Consider the following 12,912-nt stretch of genomic DNA (forward strand, 5'->3'; position numbering starts at 1 on the left):
TGCCTATGTTTTTCACATGTTATTGAATTTACATTGTTATCTGCTATTTAAAGTCCCAAAATAAATGATTGTACTTTCAGGGAGGTTACTAAAATGCCCTTCGGGAAGATTTCTTTTTTTCTTTTTTTTTTTTTGGTGGGGGGGGCTCATCCGGGATATCGGGAAGATTTCTGATATCATTTCTGGGCAGTATTTCTTTATATACGGCTGCAAGTGATAGGCTTTGTCTGGGTCACCTTGGCCATAGTTGTGACAGTGGATTTAGTTCAACCTGGGTTTTTTCTGAAATGTACATCTTCCCATAGGAACCCCGTACATTCTAGTTAGTTCACAATTTTTAGCGTAACTTACAGGTGACTACCAGTTGTATACAGTATATATGCATTTAGTAAATATAAAACATTCAATCCTTTAAAGTTGGAGAAATGTAGGTAACACATGTGCTTATGATTTGCATTATATTAAAGCTGTAGGATTCTATATTCATGTAGTCTGTAGTGACATTTCTCGTGATTGCTTTCCGCTCTCAGAAAAAAAAAACAAAAACAGTCTTGTGCATTGGATTGCTGTGTTGTTTACAATTTGGATACATAGGAGTCACTTGCTTTTTTTTTTATAATAATATTTTTTTATTATGTTAGTCACTGTACAGTACATCCCTGGTTTTCGATGCAAAGTTCCATGATTCATTAGTTGCAAATAACACCCAGTGCACCATGTAATACGTGCCCTCCTTACTACCCATCGCCAGCCTATCCCATTCCCCCACCCCCTCTCTGAAGGCCTCAGTTTGTTTCTCAGAGTCCATAATCTCCCAGGCTTCATTCCCCCTTCTGATTACCCCCCCCTTTATTTATCCCTTTCTTCTCCTACCGATCTTCCCAGTTCTTATGTTCCATAGATGAGAGAAACCATATGATAATTGTCTTTCTCTGCTTGACTTATTTCACTCAGCATTATCTCCTCCAGTGCCATCCATGTTGCAGCAAATGTTGAGAAATCGTTCTTTTTGATAGCTGAGTAATATTCCATTGCTTTTAAAAACTAATTTTGTTTGATCTATAGTAATCTTTTACATTTTTCAAATAAATAGAACCTGTTTTTCCTAAAAGAATAAATAATACAAAATAAAGGGGTCGGTTTGAGAAACGGATATAACTTTTGTAATTATTCATGCACCCAACTTAGAAGCACTTAACACGTAAAGCAACTATTAACAGACAAGAACAGAGGAAGAGACAGCAGTTCATTAGAGAGGGACTTCAGTACTGTGCCTTCAATAGTGGCCAGGTTATCCAGATACAATCAGTACGGGGACGTGAGACGACAATAATAGGAAGCAGACAGACTGCACGTGCATCCAACAGTATCAGAAAACACGTTCTCACATGCACATGGAGCATTCTCCGGTCTAGTGTATATGTTGGGCCACAAAACAAGTCTTAATAAATTTATTATCAAAATCCTACCAAGCATCTTTTCTAACCACTATTTCTTTTTTTTTTTTTTTAAGATTTTATTTATTTATTTGACAGAGATAGAGACAGCCAGCGAGAGAGGGAACACAAGCAGGGGGAGTGGGAGAGGAAGAAGCAGTCTCAGCGGAGGAGCCTGATGTGGGGCTCGATCCCATAACACCGGGATCACGCCCTGAGTTGAAGGCAGACACCCAACTGCTGTGCCACCCAGGTGCCCCCCAACCGCTATTTCATGAAACTAGAAGTCAGAGGTACAAATCTAGAAAATTCAGAAATAGGTGAAAAATAAACATGCAACTTTATGCATAATAGCCAAAAGAATGGAAAATTCCTTGTCCATTGTCAGATGAGCAGAGAATGTGGTGTATATATACAGTGTATACTTGATATAATTAACAATACAATTGAGAGTTGTTAAGAGAATAGCTCTTAAAAATTCTCACCACATGAAAAATTAGAACTCTGAGGTGATAATTATGTTTTGCAATATATACTTAATATAATGTTAATGTTAATTATATCTCAGTGAGACTGAGAAAAAATGAAATAAGCAGTTAGTGGTTTCCTAGCCACAGGGATAAGAGGATGGGGATGGGGATGGGGAAGGTGATGCATTGTAAAATTGACTATGGTTTGCTTGCACCTATGTGTGAATCACTTAAAAGCCTACCGTTTGTACATTTTAAGTGGATAAATTATACAGCACTTAAATTCAATGCAAATAAAGCTGTTTAAAAAGAACCCCAAAGAAGGAATGCCTGTATAAGAAGGCCTAGTATTATAACATACCACGACTACATAAATTGAACCATGACACACGTACATGTGTAAGATTTCAGGGGGAATTTAGGATTTAACTTTTTCCTGTGTTTTCGATTTTGTGAAAATACAAAAAGAATTTGTAAGAAGCGCATGGGAAGGAAGTTTGTCAAATTATATATATTTAATTATTAGTGTGAGTTATGTTCAACACTTGGATGTTGAAGAAAATGTACAGATGCTAAAATCTGGGTTTCTCCAAGGCAACAAACAATAGAATGGATATCTATGTATCTCTTTTTGTATTTTCGGTATCTCTATTTGCATAGACCTATAGATACAGAAGAAGATATAGGCATATGATAAATAGGAAGCAATCTCTATTTCTCTATAAATCTCTACATAGAGAGAGGGGAAAGATTTCTTTAATGAATTGGCTAACCCGATCGTGAGAGATGGCAAGAGTCACGTGTGCACGTCCAGCAGGCGAGAGGGCCAGGGAAGAGCTGATGTTGAAGCTGGAGAATCTCCAGACAGTCGAAACAGACGCAGGTCAGTAGGAAAGAGCCCCTTCGGAATACACAGCTAATTACTGTGTTCTCCAGAATACACTGTCTAGTAAGTGGTATGGTTTCATTTGCATAAATTTAATGTAAACTATTTGAAATGGGAAAAAATACAAATAATTTCTAAAGAGTTAAACATCATCTTCGACTATTTTGACTACACGGATGAGAATAGATAGCATTTTGAAGCATGCCTTAGTGTACGCCTTCCACCAGAAACAAATCAGAATTACGGTAGAGAGAGAACAATATAATCAAGAGCATATGCATTTTTCTTAGATGTATAAGTAAATAAAAATTAGTGAAGGAGAAAATATTTTAATTGTTAAACAGGATTAAAAGACAAAAAATAGCTCTGCAATTTAAAGCTTATTTTTCTAAGTATAGGAAAAGTTAATTGATCGAATAACTGGAACATTCAGTAATGAAAATTGCTCCAATTTCACAGCTGGTAAGTAGAATAGACATAAATACACGACATGACTTCTAGCCTCGTGATAGATGAAATTAAAATGAGTGGTAATAAAGAGTGTTGGTGAGGCCAGGAGGAAACACTACGTATAAAATAGGACATAAGTGCAACTTTGCGGAAGAGCTCCTGTCCGGTATCTATAAAAATTTCGAATTCATTCACCTTTGAAGCAGTAATTACAGTTCACATTCTACAACTCAATGAAATATATACAAATTTGTCTGAAACAGGAATCACAACATTCTTTATATGGAGGAAGTGAATCATGACATAGGTAATCAATAAGAAAATACTTACATGGATCTTTTAAAGAATGTCCTAATTCCATTTTTACTAATAAAACATCTCTAGGGGCGCCTGGGTGGCTCAGTCAGGTAAGCGTCTGCCTTTGGCTCAGGTCATGATTCCAGGGTCCTCGGATGGAGACCGGAGTCAGGCTCCTTGCCTATGGGGGGCCTGCTTGTCGCTCTCCCTCTCCCTCTGCCCCCCCCATTGTCTGTCTGTTGCTCTTTCTCTCAAATCTTTAAAAAAAAAAAGCTCTACAATAGATCTCTCTAAAATAGAGGACATGAATGTTGAGAAAAGCTGCATCACGTTCTAGAACACAATAAGCAACAAAATGGTATGCATACCTTTAACTCAATATCTGTGTGTATATATTTATTTATACAGCTAGAAAATCTGAGTGTATGTTTCTGTAGAGAGGGAGTCATGATGCGTATATAATAGTAAAGAATAGAACTTACTTCTCATTCAGAAGTATTTGAAATATTTGCCCAAAAAAGCCATGTTGCATTGGTACAACTGTTGGAACCACACTTGAAACCGTCCATCTGATCACAAAGCCAAAGTTCTAGGTTGCTTCCTCTGTTGAATTGTAAGCATTTTTCTCTCGTTTATACTGAATGCTGCAGAGCAATTATTTGGTATACAGCTGGCCTTCAGTTCAATGCATGTGGTATCTATTAATAGATCTCCAATTTTCAGATATCTACATTGATTCTTATTGTAAAAACTAAGTCTTTAATAAATCAAGTTTGTCATATGATTTTAAAGGTAGTGTCACTAAGAACTGATTTCCGGTTATGGAATGATTTTATTCTATTCCCTATAACACCTCTGTTTGGTATTCAGTAATGCTCTCGTTCACTCTCCAAAGACCATTTTAAAATCTGGTGGAGCAAATTCCCCCTTAGTACTTGCTTTTTTCAGAATTTTGCACTTTATTGGGGCCATTGACCTCAACTGGATTACATGTGCAGTTTCTTTAATCCCAGTCTACACAGAGCAGCCCGAATTTCCAATGCCCACTAACACTACAGGCGGTCCCTCCTCTTTGATATCCAGAACTTGACCTCCAACTCCAAAAGGAATCTTGGCGTCAAAGCTGATCCACTCCCAACACAAACCTCAGAAGCTTTAGGTCATTACTTCATGGTGAAAATTGTTCAGGGCACGTAAAAAGCCTGAGGAGAAAGAAGTGAGAACTGACAGGGGCTTCTGTGATGTAGAAGAGAAATATTCAGAGAGCCAGCCTTCAGTAGAACAAGAAAATAAGGCAACATGTCAATGAAAAGAAGCCCATCGGGCAGGACACCTCAGAGGTAGAGAAGTAACAGGTTTCAAGTTGTACAAAATGGAATTGCGCAAAGACAGGAAACATCGTGGACCTGAGACATCCCATCCCTGAAAACCAGTGGGCAGTCTCCTTCTCCCTCTGCCTGCCCTGCTTGTGCTCTCTCTCTTGCTCTCTCTCAAATAACATCTTTTAAAAAAAATAAAACATTTCTCTATCCTGTTTAAAAAAATGTAGGCACAACAACAAAAACTCTCGGAACTACTAATTTACCCTTCCTTTCTGTATTTTTCTGTTCCTCCCTACTTCACTCCTGTAGAATACGAACATTTTTTTTTCAATCAAAGGGAAACAGTGTGTTGACATAAGACCGCGGGTGTGGGGGGCTCAGGTGCGCTGTGCCTGCGTTCTCCAGTGTGGCCACTAACCGTGGGTCTCCAGGAGCAGCGTCCCCACTAAGAAGGAACTCATGACAGATGCCAATTCTCAGACCCTGTTACAAACCTGCAGAATCACCATTTCTTCTATGGAACCTGGACACCAAATGATTTCTATGCACATTCAAGCTCGAAAGCACATCATTGCTTATCAGCCTGGGTTTACAGTAAAGGGTGAGTTTTCAGAACCACCATCACCTGCGCCCTCTGCCAGAGTCTGTCTATTGGTCAGGGCGAGAGCGTCAGTGCTGCTTTACCTCTGTGCTCCAGGTGCTTCTCAGGTAGACCAGGGTGAAGCACAAGGAGTCACAGATACATCTGTGAGAGCTGCTTTCAGTTGAAGAGAAGATACCAGAGTGTTCGGCCTTCCCTTGGAAGGGGCAGGTCAGTGCAGCCCACGTTCCCCATGCTGTGGCAGGATCTGTGGCTGTCTGTGGGAGGGGAGGACATCTGAAACCGGGACGGAGAAACTCACGCAAGTGTCCGTGTAGGACCTCTTTTCTTCTGAATCTTTCCTGTGACAGAGGGCAGCCTCTTGTGCATTTCGAGATCCTTCTGCCTCTGACCTGATGATAGCAGGTGAAGAAGCTGTGCTGAGGCCTTTAAAGGCTTCCAGGTGTGATTTCTCGATATAATCTCACCCATGGAAACAATGAAGAGCAGGAGGGAGAGGAAGAAATGGCCGCTTCTCAGGTAAATTTGTCTTGCCTTAGCTTAGGGCAGTGTCCTCATTTCTTCCCCAAATGCCATATATTTAGAATTTGCACATTCAGTTCTCTACCTCTGGTTGTCCTTCCTAGCAAATTTGTTTTGCTATTTATCCTTTTAATGAGAGTGAGAGTGAATTCTTAGGGTATTTCTCTCTTGCATTGCTGGGGCCGTCTCCATTCTCTCCGACTGTGCTTTCTAAGCAGCGTAGGGAATTCCTACCATGAATTCATTCCCTGGAGTATGAAAATATTCCCGCTATGACAGATCAACAAGGGGCTTGTTGCTACCCAAGATTCACACCTGGGGACGTGTTGGGTTTCAGGACCCCAGTGAAGGGGGAGAATATATAATATTTATGGTTCTGTCTGGGTGTGGCCTCAGTCTTCAGAAACTAGATGAACATGAAAAAACAATCCAGATGGCTATTAGGCCCAGAACAAGTCAGTGCTCTGAAAAAGAGAGCCTTGCTGTCTACATTGCTTCAAAGAAGGACTTAGTATTTGAAATATATTAAAGATTACAGGACACTGGAGCAATCTGTGGCTTGAAATTTCATAACTGCTATACTTTCACAATTGGAATCCTAGGATTTGTTTTTCTTTTTGTTTTTTGGGGGGGTTTTTTAGTTTTTTTGTTTTCTTGTTTTGTTTTTTTAGTAAATATCACAGCAGTGATGAGTCCTACGTGCTCAAGGGCAGGCAGACACTTAACCAACTGAGCCACCCAGGTACCCCAACAATGAATATATTTTTAAAATAAATTATTTTAGTGTTACATTTCAATCAAATTTTGCTTATATATTTATATATTTCTCTTTATAATCAACTATATCTTGGTCAAACTATTTTAAGTAAACTACGTGTAAAAGAAATGAATTACTATAAATGTACAAAATTGTATTTTAATAGCATGTTAACAATTTGGTGTGCATTTAAAAATATCAAGTGTGCATTTAAAATGGCTTGGCTTGATAAAGAAACACAGGAACATTTGTACTTATCTGAACATTTTGATTCAGTTTTCAGCTTTACATAGGAGAACTGAAATGCTTAATAACAATTGCTTATTACCACACCATGATCACTAGATTTATTACATGAACTTCACCTAAGGCGAATTAAGTATGCTGAGATCTTTTTTTTTCTACATTTTTGGGGGGTTTTTTTGGTTTTTTTGTTTCTTGGTTTTTTTTTTTAGTTTATTTCATATCAGTGATGAGTCCTACGTGCTCAAGGGCAGTAATTATAATTTTTCTCATTACAGCTGATGTTAACTTTGTTCACTTGGCTCAGGGTCTCTCTGCCTGATTCCCCCAGAAAATGGAGGCTATCACGTTTGTTTCCTGGAGATCCTGGCCTTTGCAAATAAAGGTTCTAAATTAGTGCTGGACCTTGAAGTTTCCATTTTATTGTGCACAGTGTCACAAACATTTTCTTTATTTTTGTATTTTTAGCAAAAGGAAACCAGTATCATGCAATTCGTATATGTTCACATGTCTTAAAATTCTATAGTGTATCTCATCCCAAATAACATCATTGCAAGGAAATAATCAGGCGTTTGTTGGCGTTCGGAAGGAAGTCTTCATGATGTTTTATCTTGGCTTTAACTTTCCCTTCCCTGAGGTTATCTGCAACCTTCCTTTTCTATTTGTGATAATTCTAGAACCTAAGTGGCATAGAATACTGTTATCCACATCTTCAAATGAGGTATCTATTCCTTATTTTTGATTCAGTAGTACTTGGAAGTGGAGGTAAGGAGCTGAACATTGAAGAAGCTTCCTCGGTATTCTAAAGAGGCCATTAGAAAATAGCATTTTGAGAAAAAAAATTTCTATATCGTTCTGTAATATGCTCTCTTCTCTACCGAGCGTAGTACATAGTACAATTTGAAATTGTACATTCTCCATCAAGTCCTGTTTCTTTTCTTATAAACAGGGCTTGCTGTCTCTAGACTGTGTCCGGTCAACTTCTTTGGAAAAGGAAAGAGTCCCGGGCACATGAAGAGAAAGGAGACAGTAGCCACACACCCAGGTAGGTGGGAATGAATGAAGCAGATGACACAGGTGGGGGCCAAAGGAGAAACCTCAGTCTTAAAATGTGGTTTAGGATGCTGTGCTTGAATGGAATGATTCTGGAAGCCCATCTTTAATTCTCTGGTGGTCACAGAGGGACATCTCCTGTCTCATTCTTCACATGCTGCTACATTCTCCAAGGATTTCCCTTCTCTTCCAGTGTCTTCCCTGGCATTCACAGTGAAATCCAAAAGCCTCCCCTTGGCCAGTGAGAGTGCATGTGATTGCTATTCCATTGCTTGTGGAAGCATGTGAACAAAGGTACACATCGGTAATCTCAAAGTGGGAGCTCCATGTGATTTGCTCCTCTCTCATTTTTGGGTGCACTTGTCTTCTGCGGACACACACAAAGTCTGGTACAAAATGAGGAATGTGGAGTAGACTGCCCCTCCCCTGTCAAATGTTCTGCAGAACAGCCCTCGCCATGGAGGCTTCCCCACTGACTAGACCCTGTGCTCTGTCCTCAGAAATGTACTTGAGGGGGTGCCTGGGTGGTGCAGACAGTTGGGTGTCTGACCCTTGGTTTCAGCTCAGGTTTTGATCTCCGGGTCTGGGATCAAGCTCCGTGTTGGGCTCCGCACTCCTTGTGGAGTCTGCCTAAGACTCTGTCTGCCCCCCTTCAAAATAAATGAATAAATCTTAAAAAGAAAAAAAAGAAATGATATGTACTTGAGAGCCTCAATGTTTACATTGGTGTCACAGTGGAAAGTGTTGGCAGATAAAGGAGAACAAAGGACTTACAATTTGCTGGTCAGTTTCACCTTTCGGTGAAAACACTGCTTCAAGATGACACAGAGCATCCCACCTTCCATTCCTGGGATGTCCATTCATAGTCCACACATTAATGATAACCAAAGACAAAGTGCAAATGATCCACCCTTCCTTCCTGTCTCCCAGTTTGCTCTCTATATATGTGCCATCATATCCAACATTATTTTTAAGACTACTGATCATGAAAAGAAGAGAATCTCTACTCCCAAGAAGGCACACCCAGTATGCAAACCTTCCTGGGAAAAACGATCATAGAGTACCCAATTCCCAGACCTTTAGAAAGATTAGCATGCATAACATATGGAAGATTCCCAGCAGCGTCCTGGGCCCAGGGCCGCCTCCATACGTGAAGCCGTAGTAGGTGCTCAATGAACACCCTTTGATGCATGAGCACATACCATTTCTCCCAAACAGCCGTGCAAGACACCACTGCCTCATCTAGTCCCTTCCCCACTTGCTGGGGATGAGCAGAGAATCTCATCTCCGTGGAGCTGCTGTATCGCCTCGCTGGGAATGGCAGTATTTGTACTGACATAGGATGGTTTGGTAGAAGGGACTCGGTGTGCTCTGCTGTCTCTGGACTAGGGCTACTGGAAACAAAGTCTGGGAACAGCAACCTCAATGGTTGTTAAAAGTACACATTAACGGGCTTCATCCAGACCCAGGGATTTGTGATATCCGAGGGTGGGTCCCAGAGTCTGTTTCTCGTGGGAACCTCAAACGGTTTGTATCTACAGGAAATTCTGACAAAAATGTTTAGAAAATTGGTCTCAGGTTTTGCTTCACATTGGGATCCCCTGTGTAGTTTTTAGAACTACCATCTCCAGTGTCCAGCCCCAGAGGTTCTGGCACGTTGTCCTTGATGGAACCTAACATTAATTAGGTCTTCATGAAGTGGCCCAACACTTTCCACTGTGACACCAATGTAAACATTGAGGCTCTCAAGTACATATCATTTCTTTTTTTTCTTTTTAAGATTTATTCATTTATTTTGAAGGGGGGCAGACAGAGTCTTAGGCAGACTCCACAAGGAGTGCGGAGCCCAACACGGAGCTTGATCCCAGACCCGGAGATCAAAACCTGAGCTGAAACCAAGGGTCAGACACCCAACTGTCTGCACCACCCAGGCACCCCCTCAAGTACATTCTGAGGACAGAGCACAGGGTCTAGTCAGTGGGGAAGCCTCCATGGCGAGGGCTGTTCTGGGAACATTTGACAGGGGAGGCAGTCTACTCCACATTCCTCATTTTGTACCAGACTTTGTGTGTGTCCGCAGAAGACAAGTGCACCCAAGAGAGAGGAGCAAATCACATGGAGCTCCCACTTTGAGATTACCGATGTGTACCTTTGTTCACATGCTTCCACAAGCAATGGAATAGCAATCACATGCACTCTCACTGGCCAAGGGAGGCTTTTGGATTTCACTGTGAATGCGGGGAAGACACTGGAAGAAGGGGAATATTGGAGAATGTAGCAGCATGTGAAGAATGAGACAGGAGATGTCCCTCTGTGACCACCAGAGAATTAAGGATGGGCTTCCAGAATCATTCCATTCAAGCACAGCATCCTAAACCACATTTTAAGATGAGGTTTCTCCTTTGGCCCCCACCTGTGTCATCTGCTTCATTCATTCCCACCTACCTGGGTGTTGGCTACTGTCTCCTTTCTCTTCATGTGCCCGGGACTCTTTCCTTTTCAAAGAAGTTGACCGGACACAGTCTAGAACAGCAAGCCCTGTTTATAAGAAAAGAAACAGGACTTGATGGAGAATGTACAATTTCAAATTGTACTATGTACTACGCTCGGTAGAGAAGAGCATATTACAGAACGATATAAGAAATTTTTTTCTCAAAATGCTATTTTCTAATGGCCTCTTTAGAATACCGAGGAAGCTTCTTCAATGTTCAGCTCCTTACCTCCACTTCCAAGTACTACTGAATCAAAAATAAGGAATAGCCTCATTTGAAGATGTGGATAACAGTATTCTATGCCACTTGGGTTCTAGAATTATCACAATAGAAAAGGAAGGTTGCAGATAACCTCAGGGAAGGGAAAGTTAAAGCCAAGATAAAACATCATGAAGACTTCCTTCGACACCAACAAACGCCTGATTATTTCCTTGCAATGATGTTATTTGGGATGAGATACACTATAGAATTTTAAGACATGTGAACATATACAATTGCATGATACTGGTTTCCTTTTGCTAAAAATACAAAAATAAAGAAAATGTTTGTGACACTGTGCACAATAAAATGGAACTTCAAGGTCCAGCACTAATTTAGAACCTTTATTTGCAAAGGCCAGGATCTCAGGAAACAACGTGATAGCCTCCATTTTCTGGGGAATCAGGCAGAGAGACCCTGAGCCAAGTGAACAAAGTTAACATCAGCTGTAATGAGAAAAATTAATTACTGCCCTTGAGCATAGGACTCATCACTGCTGTGATATTTACTAAAAAACAAAACAAGAAAACAAAAAAACTAAACCCCCCAAAAACAAAAAGAAAAACAAATCCTAGGATTCCAATTGTGAAAGTATAGCAGTTATGAAATTTCAAGCCACAGATTGCTCCAGTGTCCTGTAATCTTTAATATATTTCAAATACTAAGTCCTTCTTTGAAGCAATGTAGACACAAGGCTCTCTTTTCAGAGCACTTGACTTGTTCTGGGCCTAATAGCCATCTGGATTGTTTTTCATGTTCATCTAGTTTCTGAAGACTGAGGCCACACCCAGCAGAACCATAAATATTATATATTCTCCCCTTCACTGGGGTCCTGAAACCCAACACGTCCCCAGGTGTGAATCTTGGGAAGCAACAAGCCCCTTGTTGATCTGTCATAGCGGAATATTTTCATACTCCAGGGAATGAATTCATGGTAGGAATTCCCTACGCTGCTTAAACCAGTCGGAGAGAATGGAGAACGCAGCAATGCAAGAGAGAAATACCCTAAGAATTCACTCTCACTCTCATTAAAAGGATAAATAGCAAAACAAATTTGCTAGGAAGGACAACCAGATTAGAGAACTGAATGTCAAATTCTAAATATATGGCATTTGGGGAAGAAATGAGGACACTGCCCTAAGCTAAGGCAAGACAAATTTACCTGAGAACGGCCATTTCTTCCTCTCCCTCCTGCTCTTCATTGTTTCCATGGGTGAGATTATATCGAGAAATCACACCTGGAAGCCTTTAAAGCCTCAGCACAGCTTCTTCACCTGCTATCATCAGGTCAGAGGCAGAAGGATCTCGAAATGCACAAGAGGCTGCCCTCTGTCACAGGAAAGATTCAGAAGAAAAGAGGTCCTACACGGACACTTGCGTGAGTTTCTCCGTCCGGTTTCAGATGTCCTCCCCTCCCACAGACAGCCACAGATCCTGCCACAGCAGGAACGTGGGCTGCACTGACCTGCCCCTTCCAAGGGAAGGCCGAACACTCTGGTATCTTCTCTTCAACTGAAAGCAGCTCTCACAGATGTATCTGTGACTCCTTGTCTCTTCACCCTGGTCTACCTGAGAAGCACCTGGAGCACAGAGGTAAAGCAGCACTGCGCTCTCGCCTGACCAATAGACAGACTCTGGCAGAGGGCGCAGGTGATGGTGGTTCTGAAAACTCACCCTTTACTGTAAACCCAGGCTGATAAGCAATGATGTGCTTTCGAGCTTGAATGTGCATAGAAATCATTTGGTGTCCAGGTTCCATAGAAGAAATGGTGATTCTGCAGGTTTGTAACAGGGTCTGAGAATTGGCATCTGTCATGAGTTCCTTCTTAGTGGGGACGCTGCTCCTGGAGACCCACGGTTAGTGGCCACACTGGAGAACGCAGGCACAGCGCACCTGAGCCCCCCACACCCGCGGTCTTATGTCAACACAAACAACTCCTGCCGAGTACCCAGGAAAGAGTTTACTATTTACTTCTCACTATTGTGAGTTTACGGTCGGTCCCAGCAAAGACCACCATCGCCATCCTGAAGGACCACATGCTTTCACAGCACTTTACAGTTTACAGAAAGAAGGCTAGTGAGCGCTCATGTCGAGACAAGTCTCTATGTGGTAAGCAGCGTGCAT

General features: G+C 41.2%; 1 protein-coding gene and 1 long non-coding RNA gene across 3 annotated transcripts in view; one reads left to right on the plus strand and one right to left on the minus strand.

The window, feature by feature from the left end:
* LOC103657337 (zinc finger protein 91-like) overlaps nt 1-12,912 on the minus strand; it is a 686,132-nt gene that overhangs the window by 546,061 nt on the left and 127,159 nt on the right. The gene's annotated exons all lie outside the window — the stretch shown is intronic.
* Nucleotides 5,216-8,511, plus strand: LOC121103354. 2 transcript variants are annotated; one of them, XR_005835521.1, is made up of 3 exons: nt 5,216-5,672; nt 5,813-5,981; nt 7,934-8,511. It is a non-coding gene; the product is annotated as an uncharacterized LOC121103354 (long non-coding RNA). The 2 variants fall into 2 exon arrangements; XR_005835520.1 differs by having other exon boundaries at nt 5,216-5,462; nt 5,559-5,981.

This window comes from Ursus maritimus, unplaced genomic scaffold, assembly GCF_017311325.1.
Source record: "Ursus maritimus isolate PB19 unplaced genomic scaffold, ASM1731132v1 scaffold_19, whole genome shotgun sequence".
In the NCBI taxonomy this organism is placed as follows: domain Eukaryota; kingdom Metazoa; phylum Chordata; class Mammalia; order Carnivora; family Ursidae; genus Ursus; species Ursus maritimus.